At 41.7% G+C, this 22,684-nt stretch overlaps 1 protein-coding gene and 2 pseudogenes across 7 annotated transcripts in view; 2 read left to right on the forward strand and 1 right to left on the reverse strand.

The window, feature by feature from the left end:
- Positions 1 to 431: 431 nt before the first annotated feature.
- LOC139180266 (large ribosomal subunit protein uL11-like) lies at positions 432 to 12,091 on the reverse strand (annotated as a pseudogene).
- Positions 12,092 to 13,138: 1,047 nt separating this feature from the next.
- The window catches only part of SSX2IP (SSX family member 2 interacting protein), a 59,405-nt gene continuing 49,859 nt past the window's right edge, over positions 13,139 to 22,684 (forward strand). For 5 of the 7 annotated variants that reach the window (XM_019957191.2, XM_019957194.2, XM_019957196.2 and 2 more), the window contains exon 1: positions 13,139 to 13,271. The gene's annotated coding sequence lies outside the window, so the exon portion shown is untranslated. Of the gene's footprint in view, positions 13,272 to 13,379; positions 13,526 to 20,804; positions 20,893 to 22,684 lie in introns of those variants that run through there. The other 2 variants (XM_019957193.2, XM_019957192.2) reach the window with 2 other exon arrangements.
- LOC109556131 (activator of 90 kDa heat shock protein ATPase homolog 1 pseudogene) lies at positions 18,699 to 20,798 on the forward strand (annotated as a pseudogene).

Consider the following 22,684-nt stretch of genomic DNA (forward strand, 5'->3'; position numbering starts at 1 on the left):
AGTACTTCCTTGGATTATTACAATTGCCTCCTAACTGGTCTCCCTCATTCATCTCACCTCTCTCCAATCTGTTCTCCCCGTTTCTGCCAGAGTGCTCTTTCTAAATCATTATTTTAATCAGGCACCATCTCTGCTCAGCCTGGGTGGCTGTCCTAATGCTTCATGATCAGATCCGAACTTAACGTGGAAAGAGCCCTCAAAGCACTGCCCTGCAGCCCCAAAGGCCCAACTCCCCCACAAGCTCTGCTTGTTCCCTTTGTCGCAATGCTCCCTCCGTCTTTTTTTTACTTGATTATCTTACACTCATTCTTTTAAGACACGATTAAAATCTTTGGAAGAATATACAAGAAATTGGCAGTCCTGATTGTGTTGGAGGAGAGAAACTAGGCTGGTGAAGGGAAGATACAGGGAAACTTTTCATAGCATGCCTTTTTATACATTTTGAATTTTATATTATATGGATGTATTGTTACATCTTCAAAAGTAAAGGAAATTTATGAGGGGGTGGGAGGGAGGCTCAAGGGAGAGGGGACATATGTATACTTCTGGGTAATTCTAGTAGTATGGCAGAAACCAACACAACTTTGTAATTATCCTCCAATTAAAAATAAATTAAAAGAAGAAAAATAACTAAAAGGAATGAAAATTTTAAAAAATTTAAAGCATGAGATGGACCAAATGATACATTTCAGAGTTTGGTTCTGCATGAAGTCTTCATTAACTTGACACTTTCCTCCACTGAGCCATTGCTATCTATGCCTTTCCACACTCCTCTGTTACAGCATTTATCAGTCTGTGTTGTAATGATCTGTAAACAAATTAACAGTCTCAATGTCCTCATAGCCTGGAAGCACCTTGAGGGAAGGGACTTACTTTATCTCATTCACCTTTGAATCTAGTACATGGCAGGTGCTCAGTAAAAGCTTGTTGAATGAATTGAAGGAAAAAAATCTTCTGCACAGAAAAGGAACAAAAAATAAGTAAGCAATCCCACTTCTTTTACACATGAAGAAAATGAAGCCCAGAGAAGATTTATTGAGGATCAGTAGCAGAATAAAATAAGAATCCATGCTTTCTAGAATCCAAGTTTGGTACTAGAAATAAGACTTTCACTTTGAAATAGTAGATGTGCTGTGGATCATACCTACTTATTTTGATCTGAGTCCCTGGATTTTCAGGAAATCTGATTTCCAGTAAGCTGCCCGTTTAAAGGACACTTTCACATATCAGATCATGGGTCCTAAATTTGGGTTTGGAAAATATTTAGCCTAAGGAGCTCATAGACTAGGCTTATATTGGTAGAAAAATGACAGGAAAATCTTCTGGCACATTTATCTTAAAAGCTATGTTTTGTTTTATTGTTTTCCTAAAACATACGCAGTATGGTGGACATAGTTACACACAGTAGCCCTCTTTAGAGATGCTAGACTAGCACAGGAAAAATACCCGTGACAATTTAAAGTGGTATATTCAGTTCTCATTTGCTAGCATTTGCTGAAAATCCAGGGCAAAGAGCAGTGACTAAAGGTATTTTATTTTACACAGCAACCATGTTTTTAATATGTAAAATGGTACTGTTAATGATTACTTGGACCAAATTTTAAGTACCCAGGGGGAGATCTTTTGCGGCTTCAAGATTAGTGGGCTTCAAACTTTCTGTTCACATACCTCCCTGAAAGAATTTTTAAAAATTTGCATCTTTCCTGTATTTTTATGTTGCCACCTGTAATTTTTCAATGTACATTTGCAGAACATCATTTCCAGCATATTGCATGCAATTCAGGATATTTTTAAATAAAGCTGTTAGCTCACTCTTTTAAAGTTACCCCAAAGAGTCTAAATCTCATAGTACTTTTTTTACCCAACATTATTCATTTAAAATATATGTGACCTAGCTATTCTTAAACAGCCAGAAAATTTACATTGTTCCTTCTTCTTGAACTCATGTTTTCATTTCCATATTTCCATTGTTCCCACAGACTGCTATTTTATTGCATATTTCATACTTGAAAAATTTGTATTGATGACTGCATCATTTTTTACAACTATATATTTACATAATTTTGCTTTCTGTTAACTCTAAGGTCCTAGTTTTGTCTCTGGATGGAGTTGTCACTAAAATTGTTAGCAGTACAGAGCTGATCAAACATGGCTATATTACAAATTGATAACTATTTTTAAGCAAAAAATAAAACATATCTGTTAGCAAAATGGAAGGGGCTTTTTTCCCCAGTGGATTTGGGAATGAGTATTATAGAGTAATACTGAGTTTCACCCCAACCCTAATCATGAGTTTGATACTGTTCTTATAACTGCTGAAGCAGTTTATTCACAGAAGTAAGTAGATGGGAGCTGAAGGGATTTGCTGTAGCCCTGTTACTCAGTTCCTTGAACTGCTTTCAACTATATGCCAAAAACCATGTGATGATCTGTTCCTTAAAGTATTTTTTCTTCCTACTGGTTGTCAAATAACCCTTTATTGAATTCTGTTCCTTTGCAGCTCTTAACCAGCTGGGCATTCCACCACACCACTCCTGTCATTCATTATGATGTCATGAGGATGACTGCCATCCACATCAGACCCCACAGACCTGGCAGTCCCCAGGATCTCTTTAATAGTTCCAGAGTATTCTGTAGCTAAAGATTGGTGTTACATCTGCTGGGCAATGTGGATGACCTCATCAAAAGTGATGTTTCCACTGTGCTTACTATTTTTCTGCTTCTTTCTGTCTTTTGGTTGCTCCTTAGAGGCTCTGATGATCAGGATAGACACAGAAAGTACCACCTCAATCTGGGCCTGTCTGTTCTGAACGATTGGTTTCACTGGAGTCCTCAGACCCTTCCAATCACCAGCGCCTTTGCAATGTTATCACCAACCTCTTTTGGAGACAGACCCAGGGGGCCGAGCTTGGGGGCCAGGACAGACGTGGCACAGACTTCCCCACGGGCGCCCCTCAGGTATATAACTATGTCTCCTTAGTGTCTAACTTAGGCGACATGGTGAGGCCGCTGGTGTCAGATAAACCTGGATTGCAGAGGATTGAAGAAAACTGCACCTCAGCCTCCTTCCAGCTGAAATCTGAACTAAAGCCATTTAAATTATTGTTAGTGCTCTAGCAGCTGACACTTTTGTTCTCCAGTCATCATAGTCATTCCCTTTCTCAGCACGCACACAGGCTTCTAATTTTCCATGTTTTGTGCAACTGAAGTCAACGCACCACAGTATGACGTGGAATTTGTGAGAAGAAAGACTTTCTTATGTTAAATGGGAAAATGGAAATTGTTAAAAAAAAAAAGGGGGGGGGAGGGGTATGGAAAAGCGATTGAAAGCATATTTTCAGCACATAAATTTTAGGAACGTGTAAGAATGAAAGCTGAGGGACTTCCCTGGTGGTCCAGTGGCTAAGACTCTGTGCTCCCAAGCAGGGGTCCCGGCTTCAGTTCCTGGTCAGGGACCTAGAATCCGCATCCCACAGACCTGGAGCAGCAGATAAATAAATATTTTTTACAAAAGAAATGAAAGTTAAGAATGTGGAATTGAGTCCCTTAAAACTATCCACGCTCTGTACTACTGGAGAGTCTTCATACACATGGGCGGATACAGTTATCCTGGTTTGAAGATTTCTATTCACTAGGCAGCAGGCATTTGAACAAAAATGATTGGTGAACGAGAGGTTAAGGCAGTCCTAAATACTGGGTATGACATGGTGGTTAACACAGGAGCTCTGTAAACCCTAATTCTGAAATTTCCTAGCAGGGTATTCTTGAGCAAATTAACCTCTGCTTTCTTAATTACTAATTTAGAAATAAAGGCAATAATGATACCTACCTCATACGGTTATACTGAGAATTCAAAGAATTAATATGTAAGCACTTAGAATACTGTTTGACAAATAATAATTACTCAATAAATCATTGACATTCATACTAGGAAATGATTATACATGACTAGAAATGAGTTTCATATGACTGAGTCCTAAATAAATTAAAATTCCATATATGCTTTGCTCTTAGCAAAACTAATCATTTGATTTGTAAATTAAATGAAAAGCACAAGTATGAGGCAAAGCCAGGTTCCTTGCTCAGAGTTTGCAGGCTTATGCTACCTCTTGAGAAAACAACAACAACAAAAATAAAAGAAACAAAATGTATATGAGGTATAAAGTTATTCTTTCTAGATCAAAGCATAGCCTATGTTAGGTAAACTTTATGATTTGCTTATTTTGAAGTGGCAAGAAAAGTGTTTGATGTGCTCTTTCCCCATCTTTTTTAACCACAGAAAGTCCCATTATTTCCATTTAGGATATCTTCCCCCACACATACACTATTACTAAATATACCATCCAAACTTCTGGTGCTTAGAGGTTCAGGGGTTTTGCCTTGCTACTATCATTGGGGCTTCAGGAGATCATACTCAACAGTCTTTGTTAAATGAAAATTAGAGATTTTTTTCAGTATTACTTTATTTCTCCTGGATTTCTAATTATCCTCACCTCCACCCCATTCTAAATTTGAGTTTTATGTTTGATAGCATATACCATAAGTTATGAAAAAACACAACAAAGAGCTTGAAAGCCCTCATTTGAATAACAGTGACTTCAGGAACAGCTGCTAAGATAAAATAAATCCAAGAGAGCTCAGCAACCAGAATGCAATAGCTTTTCTTTTTAAAGGGACAGGCAGATTCACTCACTATTGTAAACCTTAAGCAGTTACTTTAAATCAATACCATATTTTAATTGATAGCTAAGTTTTTCAACTCTGAATTTTAATGGGGTGTTTTATTCTGTATACAGGGGATTCTCTTCCACTGTATTTCAATTTGAACAATTATTTGATGACATCATTGATAGAGCTTTACAAAACAGAAAATAAAATCCACCAGGGATCAAGATTTCCGATTTCTTCTTCACTGAGAATATAGAAACAAAACTTTACCTAGTGAATAGAAATAATGAGATCAAATGGAAATTTATTACTAAGACAAAATTGCATTGGCAGTTGCAGAATAAAAAGCTAAAAATTGTTTTGTTGATTGCAACATCTCTGTTTTTTGTACTGAGATTTATATCACATAAACTCTTCATTAAAGTAGTACACAAAAGTCTGGGTTTTAAATAAGGTTAAGTGAAGGGACTTCCCTGATGGTCCAGTGGTTAAGACACCATACTGTCATTACACAGTGAGTGCATGGGTTCGATTTCTATTGGGGAACTAGGATTCCCCACGCCAAATGCTGTGGCCAAAAAATAGAGAAAAAAGAAAAAAAAAAAACACCCAACGAACTGAGCTTAGTAAGTAAGGATAAATAGAACTCTCTTAAGAAAATCCAACATATTAAAATATAATCTTATAGACTGGATGAATAATAAGGAGATTATTTTTCCTACAAAAGTGTCATTCATTATGCAAATAGATTTAATTTTAAATATCTAGCCTCACTAGTACATCTAGATTATGACTTGATTTCTAAATACATTATTTACATATGACTTTTGTTGGAATATATGTATATAACATAAAGACTAGCCAGAAGACATTGAGCTGAAGCCTAAACTTTTCAGAATAGCAAATTATTTCATGAAAAATTGTATTTATCAATGTGTCTTAATTTTTCTAACCTAGTTAAATCAGTAAAGAAAAAAATAAAATTTAGAAAAATGTTTATATCCAAGATACATAGTTATAGTTCAAAGCAAAGACACAGTCCCACATGTTCCTACTTCTTCTTTAATTATTTCATTCAGCCCTCTGTAAATAACTCCTATATTTAATTTTTCATTGATGTTTTTGCTCACTTGACTATTTCCACATATGGCAGTTGAATATATTTGTACCAATAAAATGAAATATCACACCCCAGATCATTTCATGAAAGTTCTTTTTTCAATGTATTATATTTGGCTGCAATTATCAAACAACCTAACTAGAAGTGATGTAGACCATGAAGCATTTATTGTTTACCAAACAAAATGCCCAGAGGAAGAAAACCCCAGGTGGACTTGGGAGCTCAGTGATGTCAACATGGACCCAAGTGGGTTAGACAGTATTTCAGTCCAGGCAGTCAGACTCAAGTGTCAATGGATCTCTCTGTCTTCCTGGGAAACTTAGAGTTCTTGTAGTGAAAGAAGAAGGCAGTTGTTAGTTGCTCAGTCGTGTCTGACTGTTTGCAACACCATGGACTGTAGATCACCAGGCTCCTCTGTCCATGGGATTCTCCAGGCAAGAAGTGGGTTGCCATTTCCTCTTCCAGGGGATCTTCCTGATCCAGGGATCAAACATGGGTCTCCTGCATTGCAGGCAGATTCTTAACCATCTGAGCCACCAGGGAAGCCCTCTTGTAGTGAGCAGGGACTTAAAATCTCTCAGTCTCTTATATGGTAATCACTTAATAAGTATTGATTAAACAGTTAAGGAAATTTTAAAATAAGAGCAGGAAAACTAAGACTATGTGAAATAAAAGGGTGCTTTGGTGTTGAATGATGTCACAACTATTCAAGTGCAGGCTGGATCTTTGTGCTATGTGGTTTTTAAATAGATTTCAGTAAAACTAAAAGACATTTTGGGTCATTTATAGTCTTCCTACTTCCTTGGAGTCTCTTTTGTTGTCCTCTCAATGCTCGGTGTTTAAAATTTGCAAGCATAGAAATGTAGACTGAGCCAAATTGCTCCATAGGAGGAAGGTCTGGAGGTCACTGTAGTCAGCGAGGTAAGCTGTGTGAAGTGTTTCTGTGCTTGTATGTTTTGCATGTGCACCCACTGCATTGCCTAAGGGAAATACTTCTCTTTTGGAAATACAGTGTTTGAGAACTACTCTGGTTGGTACCTGATTAGTTTTCTATGATAGCACCTTATTAACTGATGGAGTGACTTATGCAAAATCAAATTTTACATGACATATGTTAAACTTAATAAATCAATTTTAGGACAAACAGAAAGTTGAAAATCGGAGTTAGAGCTTGGTAAAAACCACTAGGCTCAAAAACAAACAAATGAACAACAACAACAACAACAAAACCCTTAACAAATGGGAAAAAAAAATCCACTTTCAAAAGAAATGATAGAGCAAAACACCACATTTTTGTCAGAACACCAGACAAAAATCTAAAGCACTAAGAGTTAAATTCCTAGAAGATGATCAAGCATTTTGTCTGCTGTCCTGTTTGTCTGAGGTGGGGGTGCTGGATGGGGGTAGGGTAGTGACAAGCAGCAGGATGGATAATGGATAGTTTTCTGAGAATCTTCACCTGGGTAGAGATGAGAAGAAGAGGGAACTATAGTGGTCTGCTTTCTCTGCAAACTCAGCCAGCACTTTATAAATGGCATAGGACTCGTTTCGAGCTAAACTATTACTGGCTTAAATCCAATGGGATTGGCCAGAAATGAATCATCTTTGGAAATGCAGCATGATGCAGAGACTCACTCAGGGGCTAGAGGAGCCAAGCACAGCTAAGAGTAAGGCCACCTTTTAGACCAGGAAGCAGACCTAAAAATGGTCTGGTCTCTGTCTACTGTCAGGCTTGCAGAGTCAGATTGTCCCAAGGCCCTAGTCCCTTTCCTTCTCCTCCATGGAGAACTCCCTGACCACTCCAGCCCACAGTGAGGACTCTGAAGTCTCAGGACCTTTGGAATTTGTCCTGTATTTTGTAGTTAATTACAAACAGCTTAAGTTGATCTTGTGAATAAAATGAGATTATAGATATGAAAGTACCTAGTACAGAATCCAGCGAGACTTTGTTTTTCCACTCTGTCACCCCTCGAAAGACAGTTCTGGCCAGGGCACAGAAATAATGAAAGTGGGGGCATTAAGGAGAGGTGACTCAGCCCTTCTTCTCATCTGTTATAGTACACAGGCCCTGACAAGCAATGTTCCTCACTAGATCCAAAAACTGTTGCTGCTATTGAAATAATCCAGATGGTATGAATTACACCAGAAAGCCTTTATAAGTTGGCCCATTATTATCCAGATTTGAAGATACATGTTATTAGAAGCAATGTGACCTGAATGCTTGCTGGGGTATTTGAAAAACTGGTTTCTGAAGAACAAAAATAAGTAAATATGGAGTGGATTATTAATTTATTACATGTGTTAAAAATCAGAGCCTGTTTATTTCAGCAAAATTAAAATATTTTAAAATTGTAATAGTACAGACTTATAAAAATTCATATATCACAGGAGTTAATACAATGTAAAGCAATTTCACTTTTAACAGTATGGTTAGCAACCGTCCAGCGAAGGCCTGAAGAGGTTGGGGCTACAGAGGCAAATATGATCAACAAGGTCCCTGCCTTCATGGGGTTTACATTCTAGTGGGAGGAAACAGACAATCAGCAAGCAAATAAGTAGACAAACCAGACACGGGATGTATGGAAGTGGGATCTCAATGATGGAAAAAAGGTCACAGTGTTGAACTCTTGTTGGAAGAACCTTCTGGCAGACTGAGCTGCAGGTTCAAAGGGCCAGACAAGAAAAAAGGGGGCCGCTACATATAGTATATCACTTTAGTAAACCAAAGTGGGCATTCCAAGAGGAGTATAGGGGTCAGATCATGCAAGATCTGGGTAGGAAGGTCAATTTTATCTAAACACTATGAAAGGCCATGAAAGATGCTTAATTGAAGGGGAGGGCAGCAGAGAGAATCTGATCTTCAGTTTTGAAAAAAAAAGTAAGGGCAAGAATGGAAATCTGCAGACCAGACATGTTGGAAGAGATTCACTCACACATACACTGAAACATATAGAGCTTAAAATATATGTACACTCTTCCTGCAACTTGCTACTAGTGTTATTTTTAGAACTCCTCTTTGAAATTATGTTCACAGTCACTTTACTGTCTTAGAAAATCAAACACATTTTGTTTTTTGACCTTTCCCTATCCACCCAAATGCAGTAACTTAGTTGGAAAACACAGGTTTTGGCATTTTTAACATGACTCCAGAAGGTGTTCATCAGATTTGGCTCTGAATAACTTTTGGACCATTCCAAAAATCAGATTTATTCTCAAAGAAATAATTCTTTTCAAAAATTCCGTGTCTACAAATGTGATGCTGCTTTTTAAGCAGCATCATAGGAACATGTATATACTTGGCCAAGGTGGTTTATTTGAAATGAAAAACATCCATTTAAAGTTATATTTATTCACAGATAATTATTGAGCACTTTGGCCACCTCATGCGAAGAGTTGACTCATCGGAAAAGACTCTGATGCTGGGAGGGATTGGGGGCAAGAGGAGAAGGGGACAACAGAGGATGAGATGGCTGGATGGCATCACTGACTTGATGGCCGTGAGTCTCAGTGAACTCCGGGAGTTGGTGATGGACAGGGAGGCCTGGCGTGCTGCGATTCATGGGGTCGCAAAGAGTCGGACACGACTAAGCGACTGATTTGACTTGATCTGATCTTATCTGATCTGAATCACTAAGTACCAGGCACTGTTTTAGGCACTGGGCATACATCAGTGAAGGCTTCCCAGGTAATTCAGTGGTAGTAAAGAATCCTCCTGCCAATGCAGGAGGTGAGACTCAGGTTTGATCCCTGGGTCGGGAAGATCCTCTGGAAAAGGAAATGGCAACCCACTCTGGTAGTCTTGCCTGGAAAATTCCAGGGACAGAGGAACCTGGTGGGCTACAGTTCATGGGGTCACAAAGAGTTGGACGTGACTGAGCACACACACAGCAGTGAACAATGAGACAAAATCTGTCCCTGCTGGGCTTATATTCTAGTAAAGGGAGATGTACTGAACAAACAACAAATAAAACTAAGTGAACTCTGTATTATGGTTGAAGATTATATAAGAGCAAGGTAAGAGAGCTTTAGGAAACTGGAGGGGTGGAGTTCCAATTTTGAATACTGTTGTTAGTTTGGGCCTCACAAAGATTAGGTGACTTTGGTTAGATTTGAAAGGGCAGAGATAAGTAATATAGACGTTAAGGAGAAGAAACTTCAAACTGACTTAACAGTGCAAAGGTTCTGAGGTAGGAAAGTCCCGGCAAGGATGAGGAGCACTGGGGGAGCTAATGATTAAGAGAGTTGTAGGCTACAAGGTCAGAGAAATAAGGAGATGGAGGGCAAGTGATAAGAAACTTGTAGCCATGGAAAGAAATTTGACTTTAACACTGACTGAAGGGAAACAAAGCAGAAAAGTGGCATGGCATATTATTCTGACCACTGTGATACAGACTACAGAGGAGCAGGGATGGAAGTTTTCATGTTTTTTGGAAAACAACACCACTTGATAATCAATCTCCTAATTTTACCAGGAAAGGGGAAAGTAACCACAGTTAAACATTAAGAAACATTCCAGATCATGCCTTTCCCCTTTGTTTCCTTTAGAGCAAAGTCCTATTAGGCCCAATTCCTTTGTCCCTGGGCCCAAAGTGTCCTTAGATCATTTTCAGGCTGCAGCCAAGCTCTTTAATCTTTATCCTGTACATTAGCCAGGATCTTCTTGGCTGCAAGAAATTGCATCCCATGATCGCTCAATAGCTTCAGTCGTGTCTGATTCTTTGTGACCCTATGGACTGTAACCCACCAGGCTCCTCTGTCCATGGGTTCTCCAGGCAAGAATACTGGAGGGGGTTGCCATGCCTTCCTCCAGATCTTCCCAATCCAAGGATTGAACCTGTATTTCCTGCGTCCCCTGCGTTGCAGAGATTCTTTACCTCTGAGCCACCGGAGAAGCCCCAAGGAACTGCATACCTGACCTAAAATGGCTTAGGCATCAGGCCACTTACTATGTCATACATGAGCAGTCATGAGGTATGCAGAGCCAGGGTATGTTAACTTAGCCACTTAGTGACCTTTTGGTTCTAGGTTACTATTCCTATATTTTCTTTGCTCATTGTTCCAGGATGTGCCACCATAGGTTGAAACATATCTTGGTAACTGGAAGATGGCCAAGGCAAGAAGTAAGGAAAAAACTACTTATGGGCTCTCAGAAATAAGAGAGCCCTTTTCCCCACCTTCCCATTACGTTCATACAACACATTTAGTTCCTAAAACAGTCACTGACAAAGGGGGAACAGAGAAGCAAGACCTGTCTAGACTGGTGGCTTTCAGAGCATTAATCTGAGGAAGGGGAGAGGGTGTTAAGAGCTGATACCCAAGACCCTTTCAGGGAGTCTGCAAAGTCAAAACTATTTTGTTATAATACTAAAATGTTATTTGCCTTTTTTGTTTTAAACTCCCATTCTGAGGGTACGATGGAGTTTTTTTCCAGGGGCCACCTGAAATAGTGCAACAGATTGAATGCAGATTTGAAAATCCAGTTTTCTTCCATTAGGCTGGATATTACAGATATTTGCGAATTTTTAAAGTAACACCACTCTTGCTACTATTTTAGGGGGGAAACATGGTTATTTTCCATTAAAATGTGCTATTTATGACAAGATGTAATTATTTTTTAGATAAATATTTTTAGATTTCTCAGTTTTAATTTTAGTATAGTAAATGTTAATACATATAACCCACATAAACAAAAGCTTTTGGGGGCCCTCAATAACTTTTAGGAGTGGAAAGTGGGTCTCTAAAGACAGTAAAGCGCTGGTTTACTTTGACAGGTCTGATTCACCCTTGCGGCCAGGGCAGAGCCGGAACTTTTCCTAACTCACCTCCTCTTGACCCAAGCCTTCTTAAAATCCTACTCTGTAAATTCCACAACAGGAAGTGCAGACGCAGCTTATTGAATTAAGCGATCTCCATGATTCTAGCTAATCGGAGAGTAAGCTCTTGCTTTTTGACAGTGAGGCAGTTAAATGGTCAAAATGAAGCTGGAAGTGTTACTTCAAAGACAAACGTCACACGAACTTGCTTCTTAAGATGGGAAGGGGTGCGGGGTTTTGAGGGGTGGACAGTTGAAATTTCAGAACTCTTCTAGGGAGCAGGGGTAACCCCACTTTAGTCTCATCAATTGTCTGGGTTAGCGATTAATTATTGGTAATAACTGGCCTACCTTATCACCAGCCTGCACTGCGGCGTCTGTCTTTATAAGGAGGGCCTGTCATTCACCTATGCTTACCTGCATCAGTCCCTCCCGATAGCTTAGGCCAAAAGCAACAGGAGGGTTACCTTGGATTCTGAAGTTGTCGCCATGGCATGTTCATGTTCTCGTCTTGATCTTTCATCCAGGATTGGGGCTGGATATACGTGTGTGAACTGGAAGAAGGAAGGCACTCCTTTCTCCCTTGTTCTTCAGTTTTAACAATTCTTGTCCTTCTCTCATAGTATTTTGGTTTCAAAGTGCTCTCAGGATCCTCCTTAAAATACCAAACCTGTTTTTACTGAGTAAATTTCTTGGCTTCACTTAAAAAAAATCTATCCAAGTACGTCTTTGTTTTATAACTCAACTCATATGCCTGCGATTTCTCCATCTGATCTCCTTCCTTTTTCTGGCCTCTCATCTTCGCTGGAGAATTTTAGGAGGCCATGGAACACGAGAGGAGCCGCCATGACCCTGGCTAAAGGAGTAGCGGGCATACATTTTTTTGCACATATTTTGATCAGTGGGTGTGGAGCAGTTTTGCATAGACTTCTAATTCACGAGTGCCTTTTCTTAGACTTCCCGCTGTCTTTCGCCTAGGTCCAATTCTTGCCCTAAATTTACATGAACTTTTCTCCTTGGCATCCTCGACTCCCAGCGCTTGAACCTCCCTTCCCCTGGGCCTGACCTAATTCTGGGTGCCGGCTGTTGTTTGGTTTATTTCCCCACTTTTTCAACCCCACAGAGCTTTACTGGGCGCTTCACTTTTGCTCGGGTGGGTGCTGGGGTTCACAGGGGCTCGGGACGTGTGCTTTGAAGCAGCCACGACCCCGCCACCCGCCCCTAGCCCGATGAAGCCCGGGGCCCCGAGCTCCGCGGGAGTGAGGAGGGGGTGGAGAGCAGGACCCAGCAGGGTGAATCACAGGGCGTAACAGGTGCCGAGAGCCGCAGCTGCGACCGCATCCCGCTCGGGCTCTAGGGATGAGGTTTTCTTTTTCTCCGGGTTTTTTTGGAGGTGCCACCGGACCAATGCAGGCCGCTGTTGTTCATCGCCTAGCAACTGGCGGAGCCAATGGGAAGAGGCTAGGCCTTGCGAACCTGGGGAGCAGGGGAGGTGGCCGCGAGGGGTTGGGCGGAGCCCGGCCGGGGGCGGGGAAGGCGGGAGCCGGAGGTGGAGGCGGGGCCGTCGGCCCGGGCTCAGCGTGCAGCCGCGCCTGTGCGGGCCCTCGGGGCTGCGCTAGCAGGTCTAGGACTCCGAGCGGTGTTTCCCCGCCACAGCCGGGGGCCGTGAAGGTGAGAACCTCACCCGGCGCCGGGATTGTGACGCGCCCGCCTGGGGAGGGGCGACGGCGCCCTGCCGGGATTGGGGCAGGCGTGCGGGCGGGGGGCGGGCGCCGGCCGGGGTCGGGAGGGCGGGCGCGGAGGTGAGCGCCGGCACCTGGAGCGGCGCCCCGCTTCTCTGCGTGAGGCTCGGCGCGGCCGTTGGGGCCGTTGGAGGAGGCGGGCGAGCGTTGCCCCCCGGCGGCGCCTGGAGGAAGAGGTGGGAGGTAGGTGCCGATTCGGGGACCGCTCCCGCTGATCGTCGCAGAACGGAGCCCCAAACCCTCTCCGGGATGGAGAGAGGGTGGCGCCTGGCGCGGGATGACAAGCGACGCGGGGACGTGGGGGAGGAGGGGATGGCCAGTTTGGGGCTGCGGTGTCCGCCGAGCAGAAGCTGCGGGGCTCGCGGGCTTCGAGGTTGTTAGCTCGAGCCGCAGGGGCCAGTCGTTAGAAGGAGGGGTGGCCGCTGCAGGGAAAGAGAACCCCCCTACTGTTCTGGTTAAAAGACTAGGGCAACAACTTACATCATCTCAAGGCAGGCGTGTGTGAGGATGTTTTGGTGTAGAATTCTGTAGTAAAGTACAGTAAACTGAAGTGTGAGCTTCCTGCTCTTTTTCGAGCCTGTGCTAATCGCCCAGTTATGCAAGTCACTTGGGCTAGGAAATGTCATCTGCTAAGTAATTTGTTCTCAGCACGTATAACGTGGGAATCTTCTTAGGTTATTACTTCAATTACTAGTTGTGATCTCCAAATTACCATTAATGGCAACGTGGATAATAGTTTTTATGGAATCTGAGACACTTGACATTTCCCTTTTCTGGACCCCATAATGGGGCGACGATTAGAAGAGGCACTCCTCCCAGAATGGTTTGGAGGTGTAAGAGGGGGGCTGCCTGGGATTAAAATTGCTGGGCTCCTCTACCAGTTCAGATTAGTGTCTAGATCTAGAGTTGGCTAGGAATGATAGGTGTCTTGGCTCAAGAGGGATTGGTTTACAGTTTAAGTAGGAGAAAATTCTGGCAGCCTGGATCCTGAACTGAAAAGGTAGGTATGACTTGACACATTTAGGGGACTGAGCAAGCTTCGATAGAATTAGAGATCAGGAGAGAGAGGGAAAAAAATACCTTTAAAGTTTGCTTCATGCTCTTTTGAAATTTAGAAGTTAGAAGTAGATTTATGAATTTGGATTCAGTCAGCAAAACTTAATCTATCAAATCTCCTATCCTACAGCTATCATAACCTGCAGGTCTAGGAAGCTTCTGTTATTCACTGAAGTTAAACAAGTAAAAGCTAATAACTAGTTTGATGCTCTTTTCTGCCTGCTGGCAGTGAGAGTTTCTCAGAATGATTGTTTGAAGAGAGGAACAGGAGTGGATAGTTAAAATGAAGGCTCTTTCAATGACTTGCTGGGACTCTTCAGTCAAGTTATTTTATATCCTTCCTTCCCCCATCTGTACAATGAAGATAATCATGGCCCAGGATTTAGTAACATGGGTGAAGCAGCTTGAAGATAACTGCAAAGACTTAAGTTATTCTAGGATGAAATGTGAAGATCTCCTCCTAACACATTGAGCCTTGTGACAGGGCTTGTTAAAGCACATTGAGTTCGAAACATGCTGAGGCAGTATGTAAGAGAAAGAACTTTAACTGTTAAGATGATGTGCCTAAGGCCTTAAGGCTGACATGTTATATTTTGGGGTTGTCTGAAAACCTCATATAGCTTCTTTTGACCAAACTAGCTATGACTCAGGTTTTATAAAAGATATTGAGTGCCTTCATTGTGGTATGCATCTAGAAATAAAATATAAAAAAGACACTGCCCCAGAATTGTATCATTTTAATTCATTTTACACACTTAAGTCGGAGCACTTCCAGAGCTTTGTATGTGTGTGGTTGGATTTTTAAATTTAAAAAGGATAAACTACAATGACCAAAAGACGGATGAAAACAGAGCAATTAACAAAAATCTAATAAAATGTCAGCCTTATTTTTTATCTCCCCCCACTAAAATGGAAGTAAGTCCCATGAGGCCAGTGACTTACACCTACTTGTTTGTTGCTGTGGTGGTTTAGTCACTACGTTGTGTCCGACTCTTGTGAGTCCAGGGGCTATAGCCTGCCAGGCTCCTGTGTCCATGGAATTTTCCAGGCAAGAATACTGGAGTGGGTTGCCATTTCCTCCTCCAGGGGATCTTCCTGACCCAGGGATCAAACCCACGTCTCCTGCACTGACAGGCAGATTCTTTACCACTGAGCCACCAGGGAATCCCAGTTTGGTAGTTGGAAGCAGGTGACTAGGATTAGAGGTAAGGTTGGAAAGCAGGGCTATGACCTTTGACTAGTAGGTGATAGGGAATCCTTAAAAAGTTTTACCCAGGGGAATTATATTTGATTTTTACTTCAGAATGGTATTTCCAGCAAAATCAGTAATTTGAGTGGTCCATAGACAATTTAAATAATGTCTGAGTCAGAATAGTACATAGCAGTTTAAGACTTTAAAAATAAGTTATTGAAGCCCCCAGGATGTTCTGAGAAGTAAAAATGATCATTCATACAACCAGCCTTTATTGAGCATCTTTCTTTTTTAAATTGTGGTATAATTGACATATAACAGGTATTAGTTTCAGGTGCACAACATAATTTGATATTTGTATATCTGTGAAGTGGTTACCATAGTAAGTCTAGAATCTTCTACGTTAGGATTAGAGGAATAAATACACCAAGATAAATAATATACACATCCGTTTTCAATCAACTTGTGATTCAGTAAGAGAAATGACAGTTATAATACAGTGCTGAATCTTGAGTGTCATAAGAGGCATGAATATGTCAGGTCTCAGCAATGTAGGATTCTGAGATGAGAGAAGACACAGATTCTTTCAAATTAAAAATAAGTTCTTGAATAGATGTTAAAATGTGTCCAGTGAAACAGTCAGTGCAGTCTTACTATACCATTTACAGTTTTCGTCTATCAACCCTCACTTCTCACGTTGCCCTCCCCACTTCTTAATTCTTTTTGAGTGAAATTTCAGATTTGACTACCATACTACTAGCTATGGGACCTCAGAAAGTAGTGTATCTTCTGTGTGCCATAGTTGTCTCATTTGTAAAATAGGAATAGTAAAACCTACTTCATAGGTTTGTGATGATTAAATGATATGTTAGTATCCAGAATGGTGCCTGGAAAAACACTTTACATCTTTTGAGTGCTTAACTATTTGACATAAAAATGTTATGTAATTGAATGTAATTGAATAAGAACTAACTTAGAGGCAGAATTTTTTCTTTTTTTTGTTCTATTTGTGAGTATCAGCTAAACCCTCTACATTCAGAGAGGGTAAATATATTGTTAAACTAAACTTCTTGAATGAGTGACTTTGTTTATCATCTCCTTTTATTTATTGATCATTTTTCTGAAATCTGATTTCCAATTTTACTCCTCAGCTTTGTCATAAAGTCCTTAATTACCAGACTGAACATAATATTCTATTTAGCTTTGCCCTTTCTGTGGCATTTGCTGCTGTTCCTCATTTCCTCCTCTTTAAAACTCGTTTTCCTAAAACCTTCCCTCACCCCTGTATTTTCATCTCCTAGATCTAGGTCATTTGCCCTCACCTCTTACATGTTGATGTTGTTGAAGGTTCTTCCTGCCTCCCTCCTTTTTCTCTGTATAGATTCAACTACCACATGTATGCTGATGACTCCTAAATCTGCCCTGATATCTTAATCTCCAGGCCCTAGAGTTTATCCTCATTTGAATGTCTCATGAGGACCTGTATAAACCCAGTGAGTTCTACACAGGTGGCTCAGAGGTTGAAGCATCTGCCTGCAATGCGGGAAACCTGGGTTCGATCCCTGGAGAAGGAAATGGCAACCCACTCAACAGTATTCTTGCCTGGAGAATCCCATGGACGGAGGAGCCTGGTGGGCTACAGTCTACGGGGTCGCAAAGAGTCAGACACGACTGAGCGACTTAACTAACTAAGAGCTCTCTACACTGAGCTCTTTATCTTCACACACTTAACCAGATCTGCTGGTAACCTTACTCCTGTGTTCTATCTGTATGACACTATTGTCTGTCTAGTACCAAAACCAGATTTTTACATGAGAGAATATATGCCTCCCTTTTGTATATTTGTCACCGTGTTTGTCAGCCCAGCTTCTGAAGCTTTTCTTATCTTTCCTTCATTGTCTTCATTGTCACTGGCTAATTTGGCCAGCCATCCCCGACCATTAATTGCTCTGTTTGCTATAATATTTTTGTGCCAGGGCTACTGAAAATAGGACCTATTTTGTAAGCATAATGTGGGAGGAGATTTCTAGAATAATATTGTTCTAAAAGAATTCAGTTTCATGAGTGGCCAGTAGATACTTGTAATCCAAGGTGGATACCAGCCATTTGCATATATGTAGTCGGCCCTCTTTATCCACGGATTCAACCAACCACAGGTTGAATTGAATCCATTGAATTGAACCCAGGTTGGTTGAATCTTTGACTGTGAATCCTGTGGATAAGGAGGGCCGACTGTGTTCATTGTACTGTACTATAAGGGACTTGAACATCCTCAGAGCTTGGTATCTGCGGGGGGCCCTGGGACCAACCCCTTTTGGATCCTGAAGGACGACTGTACTTTTTGCCTAATGGTTAATAGTTTAGGTTATAAAGGATAGAGTCTTGAGTTTGTCAGTCTTTTTGCTAGTTGATTTTAATATGATTGTCTGTGCTTCCTTTTGAAAAGATGGAACCTTCAATATTATTCTTTCCACAGCCACCCTCAGAAATATAATGGATTTGGTTCCAGTTTTGTGAATATTGCAATAAAGTGAGTCACATGGATTTTTGGTTTCCCAGTGCGTATAAAAGTTACGTTTTTACTGTAGTATAGTCTTTTAAGTATGCAATAGCATTATGCCTGAAAAACAATGTGCATACCTTAATTAAAAAATACTTTTTTGCTAAAAAATACCATTATCAGCGAATCCTAATCTTTCTGTGGTAGTAGTAGTGTCAAGGATCACTGACCGCAGTTCACCATAACAAACACAGTAACAATGAAACAGTTTGAAATATGGTAGGAATTAACAAACTGTGGGCAGAGACATGAAGCAAGCAAATACTATTATAAAAAATGGTGCCAGTTGACTTTCTTGATGAAGAGTTGCCATAAACCTTCAATTTGTAATCACAATATCTGCAAATATCTGCAACAATAACGGTAAAGTGAGGTATGCCTGTATTCTGTATCCAGGCTCTAGAAATGTCCTTCTACATAGGATCAAGCATGTAATGGCAAGAAGACATTTTGGCTTCTAGTAGTTTCCAGGTACTGCTGGGAGGCAGGGACTGAATGGTCCTGAGACTGGCTGCTCGGGAGCTGGTAGCAATGTGTGAGGAGAGCCGATGGCCAGGTCGGGTGAGGGTGACCCATGCTGGATCATGGAGGAATAAGCAGACACCACCAGTGTCAACAGCTGGCATTGAAAGGGATGCTTTGAATATGTCCACTGCTGCTGCTGCTAAGTCACTTCAGTCATGTCCAACTCTGTGTGACCCCATAGACGGCAGCACACCAGGCTCCCCCGTCCCTGGGATTCTCCAGGCAAGAACACTGGAGTGGGTTGCCATTTCCTTCTCCAGTGCATGAAAGTGAAAAGTGAAAGTGAAGTTGCTTAGTCGTGTCTGACTCTTCACGACCCCATGGACTGCAGCCTACCAGGCTCCTCCATCCATGGGATTTTCCAGGCAAGAGTACTGGAGTGGGGTGCCATCACCTTCTCCGGAATACGTTCACAGATAAACTCAAAACACTGTTCCTATATGTGTCCTAAATGAGAAGTTCAAGGTGTCAGAAGTAAATAAACGATGGGAAGGCATCCATTAACCATCACAAAGGCAAATTTACCTTCTTTTATGAGTGGAGCATCAAACTAAACTGGACAGGTACCTCTGGAGTGCAGTACAAGGGCCGTGTGGAGATCCTCAATTTGTCTGATGAAAATAGTGTGGATGAAATGGAGATTAGTGTGAGCTTTGCCAGAAATGAGCCAGACACAAATCTCGTGGCCTTAAAGAATCAGCAGCATCCTCAAAACAGAGTTCACACGGGGTACGATATTGCCAACAATCATGGAGAGTCAGTAGACCCAGCTGGGCAGACAGCACTGAAAACTGAGGAGCCCAAGGCCAAATCTGCCCTTTCAAAAACCCAGATCAGAGCTCTAAAGAGTTGTTTTGCTTTTTTGTTTTTTTACTACCCAAGAGCTTGTTCAGGCCTATACCCATGCTCCTGTAATGTTATGTGTTTGTGTTGAGTTCATCAGTTGTGTCCTACTCTTTTCGACCCCATGAACTGTAGCCTGATAGGCTCCTCATCCGTGGCATTCCCTAGGCAAGAATATGGGAGTAAGTGGGTTACCATTTCCTATTCCAGGGGATCTTTCCAACCCAGGGATTAAATATGCATTCCCTACATTTCCACTTCACCTGGAAAGCCCTCCTGCAATGTTAGAAGCAGAGAAAGGTGGCAAGTTTCAGCTGATTGGTGTCAGTGTCTGGAGAATTCATTGAACTGGTCCCTGAGAAACATATTGCGATGAAGTGGAGGTTTAAATCTTGGCCAGAAGGTGGCTTTGCCACCATCACCTTGACCTTCATTGACAAGAATGGAGAGAATGAGCTGTGTTTGGAAGGCTGAGGCATCCCTGCCTATGAGGACGAGAGAATGTGGCAGGGTTGGCAGCGGTACTACATTGAGGGCATCAAACAGGCCTTTGGCTATGGTGCATGCTTCTCTTAGGGCCAGCAGCGGGAGTACAGGCTGCCCAGGATTTCAGTCCAACCCTCTCCTGAGGCTTGGGACTCAGAGGATTGCACCTTCCCAACCACAAACGGGCCAGGGCCCTTTCCCTTCATGCACACCTTAGGTTTGCGTATGCTTTCTACTGGGTGGGAACAGAGGGTGAGTTCTTTTAGGTGTACCTACGCTAAATAAATGTAATTTTAAAAATGAAAGAAAAGACCTTTTAGAAATCATCATTTAATACAGTCTATCACCAGCTGTGTTAGTTTATGAGGAGGTGGTCTCAAAAAATTTATATAATTTGCTCCAGATACTTGTTGAATGTCAAAAGGAGGCCAAGGTTTGTGAGGCTTTGGAATCAGATACAGACATACCTCTTTATTTTGCTTCACATTATTGTGTGTTTTAATAAATTGAAGGTTTTGGGCAACCCTGCATTGTTGGGTGATTAACATTTTTTAGCAGTATTTTTTAATTAAGGCATGTTCATTGTTTTTTCAGACATAATGCTGTTATTGCACATGTAATAGACTACGTTTGTAATGTAAACATAACTATTAGTTGCAGTGGGAAACCAAAAAATTCATGTGACTTGCTTTATTGCAGTAATCGGGAAGCAAACCACAGTATCTCCAAGGTAAGGCTATAAGCTAGTCTTATTCTTACCTCCCAGGTTAAAGAGCTAAGTTTTCCTTTCTGTCTTTCAGGTGTGCAACTGGCTAAGTTATCTTACCTCCCTGAGTTTCATATTCTTCCATCAAGAGAGTAGCATATTTACTCCTTCCTAGGGCCATGGTAAGGCTGAGTGACATGGCTGGTGAACACATTTGGCAGGTAGTAAAAGCTAAGAGCAGTAGTTCTTCGCACCTACCAGCTTCACATAGTTATCTGAAACAGAAGTTCTTCAGTCCCTGTCCATGATCCTTGGCAAATCTCTGGATGTCCTCACGGATCCTCTGAAACTGTGGCCAAAACTGCCTGTTTTTCTACTTTTAAGTGGGAGGCTTGTTGGCTAAGAAGTCCAAACAAGATTTAAAAAATAATTGGCATTTATTGATGTTTCATTCTCACTTAGCTCACTTTCTGGTTTACAAAGTTAGATCAATGTGGGTTTTTTTTTTTTTCCTTAATCCTCTCTTAAGAATGATTGCTGCTATTCCTACCTCTGCCCTGGAAGAATGTGGGAGACCTGGGTTCAGTCCCTGCATTGGGAAGATCCCCTGGAGAAGGGAAAGGTTACCCACTCCAGTATTCTGGCCTGGAGAATTCCATGGACTGTACAGTCCTTGGGGTCGCAAAGAGTGAGATATGACTGAGCGACTTTCACTTTCATACTGTCTCTTAAGTGCTCTTGATTCAAATATCTAATCACCTTCCTGCTTCTCTAAGCTGGAAGACTTAGAGACTTAAAGATGATCAAGACTCCATTGAAAGCCTTATTAAGTTGCAGCATGACTGAAGTGTTGATCCTGGTCTGTCACAGTATTAAAATAGCATACATCTCATTAATATATCATCAAACTTAGTTGACATTCATTCAGCAAACTTTATTGGATTCCATATTGACTGAGGGTCAGTTATGATACCTCATACCAAAGCAAGAACAGTTCAGTTCAGTCACTCAGTCGTGTCTGACTCTTTTTGACTCCATGAACTGCAGAATGCCAGGCCTCCCTGTCCATGACCAACTCTGGGAGCTTACTCAAACTCATGTCCATTGAGTCGGTGATGCCATCCAACCATCTTATCCTCTGTCATCCCTTCTCCTCCTGCTTTCAGTCTTTCCCAGCATCAGAGTCTTTTCCAGTGAGTCAGTTCTTTGCATCAGGTAGCCAAAGAATTGGAGCTTAAACTTGTAGCATCAGTCCTTCCAGTGAATATTCAGGACTGATTTCCTTTAGGATGGACTGGTTGGATCTCCTTGCAGTCCAAGGGACTCTCAAGAGTCTTCTCCAACACCACAGTTCAAAAGCATCAATTCTTTGGTGCTAAGCTTTCTTTATAGTCCAACTCTCACATCCATACATGCTGCTGCTGCTAAGTCGATTCAGTTGTGTCCGACTCTGTGCGACCCCATAGACGGCAGCCCACCAGGCTTCCCCGTCCCTAGGATTCTCCAGGCAAGAACACTGGAGTGGGCTGCCATTTCCTTCTCCAATGCATGAAAGTGAAAAGTGAAAGTGAAGTCGCTCAGTCGTGTCCGACTCTAGCGACCCCGTGGACTGCAGCCTACCAGGCCCCTCCGTCCATGGGTTTTTCCAGGCAAAAGTACTGGAGTGGGGTGCCATTGCCTTCTCCACATCCATACATGACCACTAGAAAAACCATAGCCTTGATGGACCTTTGTTGGCAAAGTAATGTCTCTGCTTTTTAATAAGCTGTCTAGGTTGGTCATAGCTTTTCTTCCAAGGAGCAAGCATCTTTTACTTTCATGACTGCAGTCACTATCTACAGTGATTTTTGGAGCCCCCCAAAATAAAAGTCTCTCACTGTTTCCATTGTTTCCCCATCTATTTGCCATACCAAAGCAAGGGTACAGGCAATATGCTGACAGGCCTGCTGGCCAGGAATGCAGCTTAGGTGGTGG

The sequence above is a fragment of the Bos indicus genome, chromosome 3 (genome assembly GCF_029378745.1).
Source record: "Bos indicus isolate NIAB-ARS_2022 breed Sahiwal x Tharparkar chromosome 3, NIAB-ARS_B.indTharparkar_mat_pri_1.0, whole genome shotgun sequence".
Lineage (NCBI taxonomy): Eukaryota > Metazoa > Chordata > Mammalia > Artiodactyla > Bovidae > Bos > Bos indicus.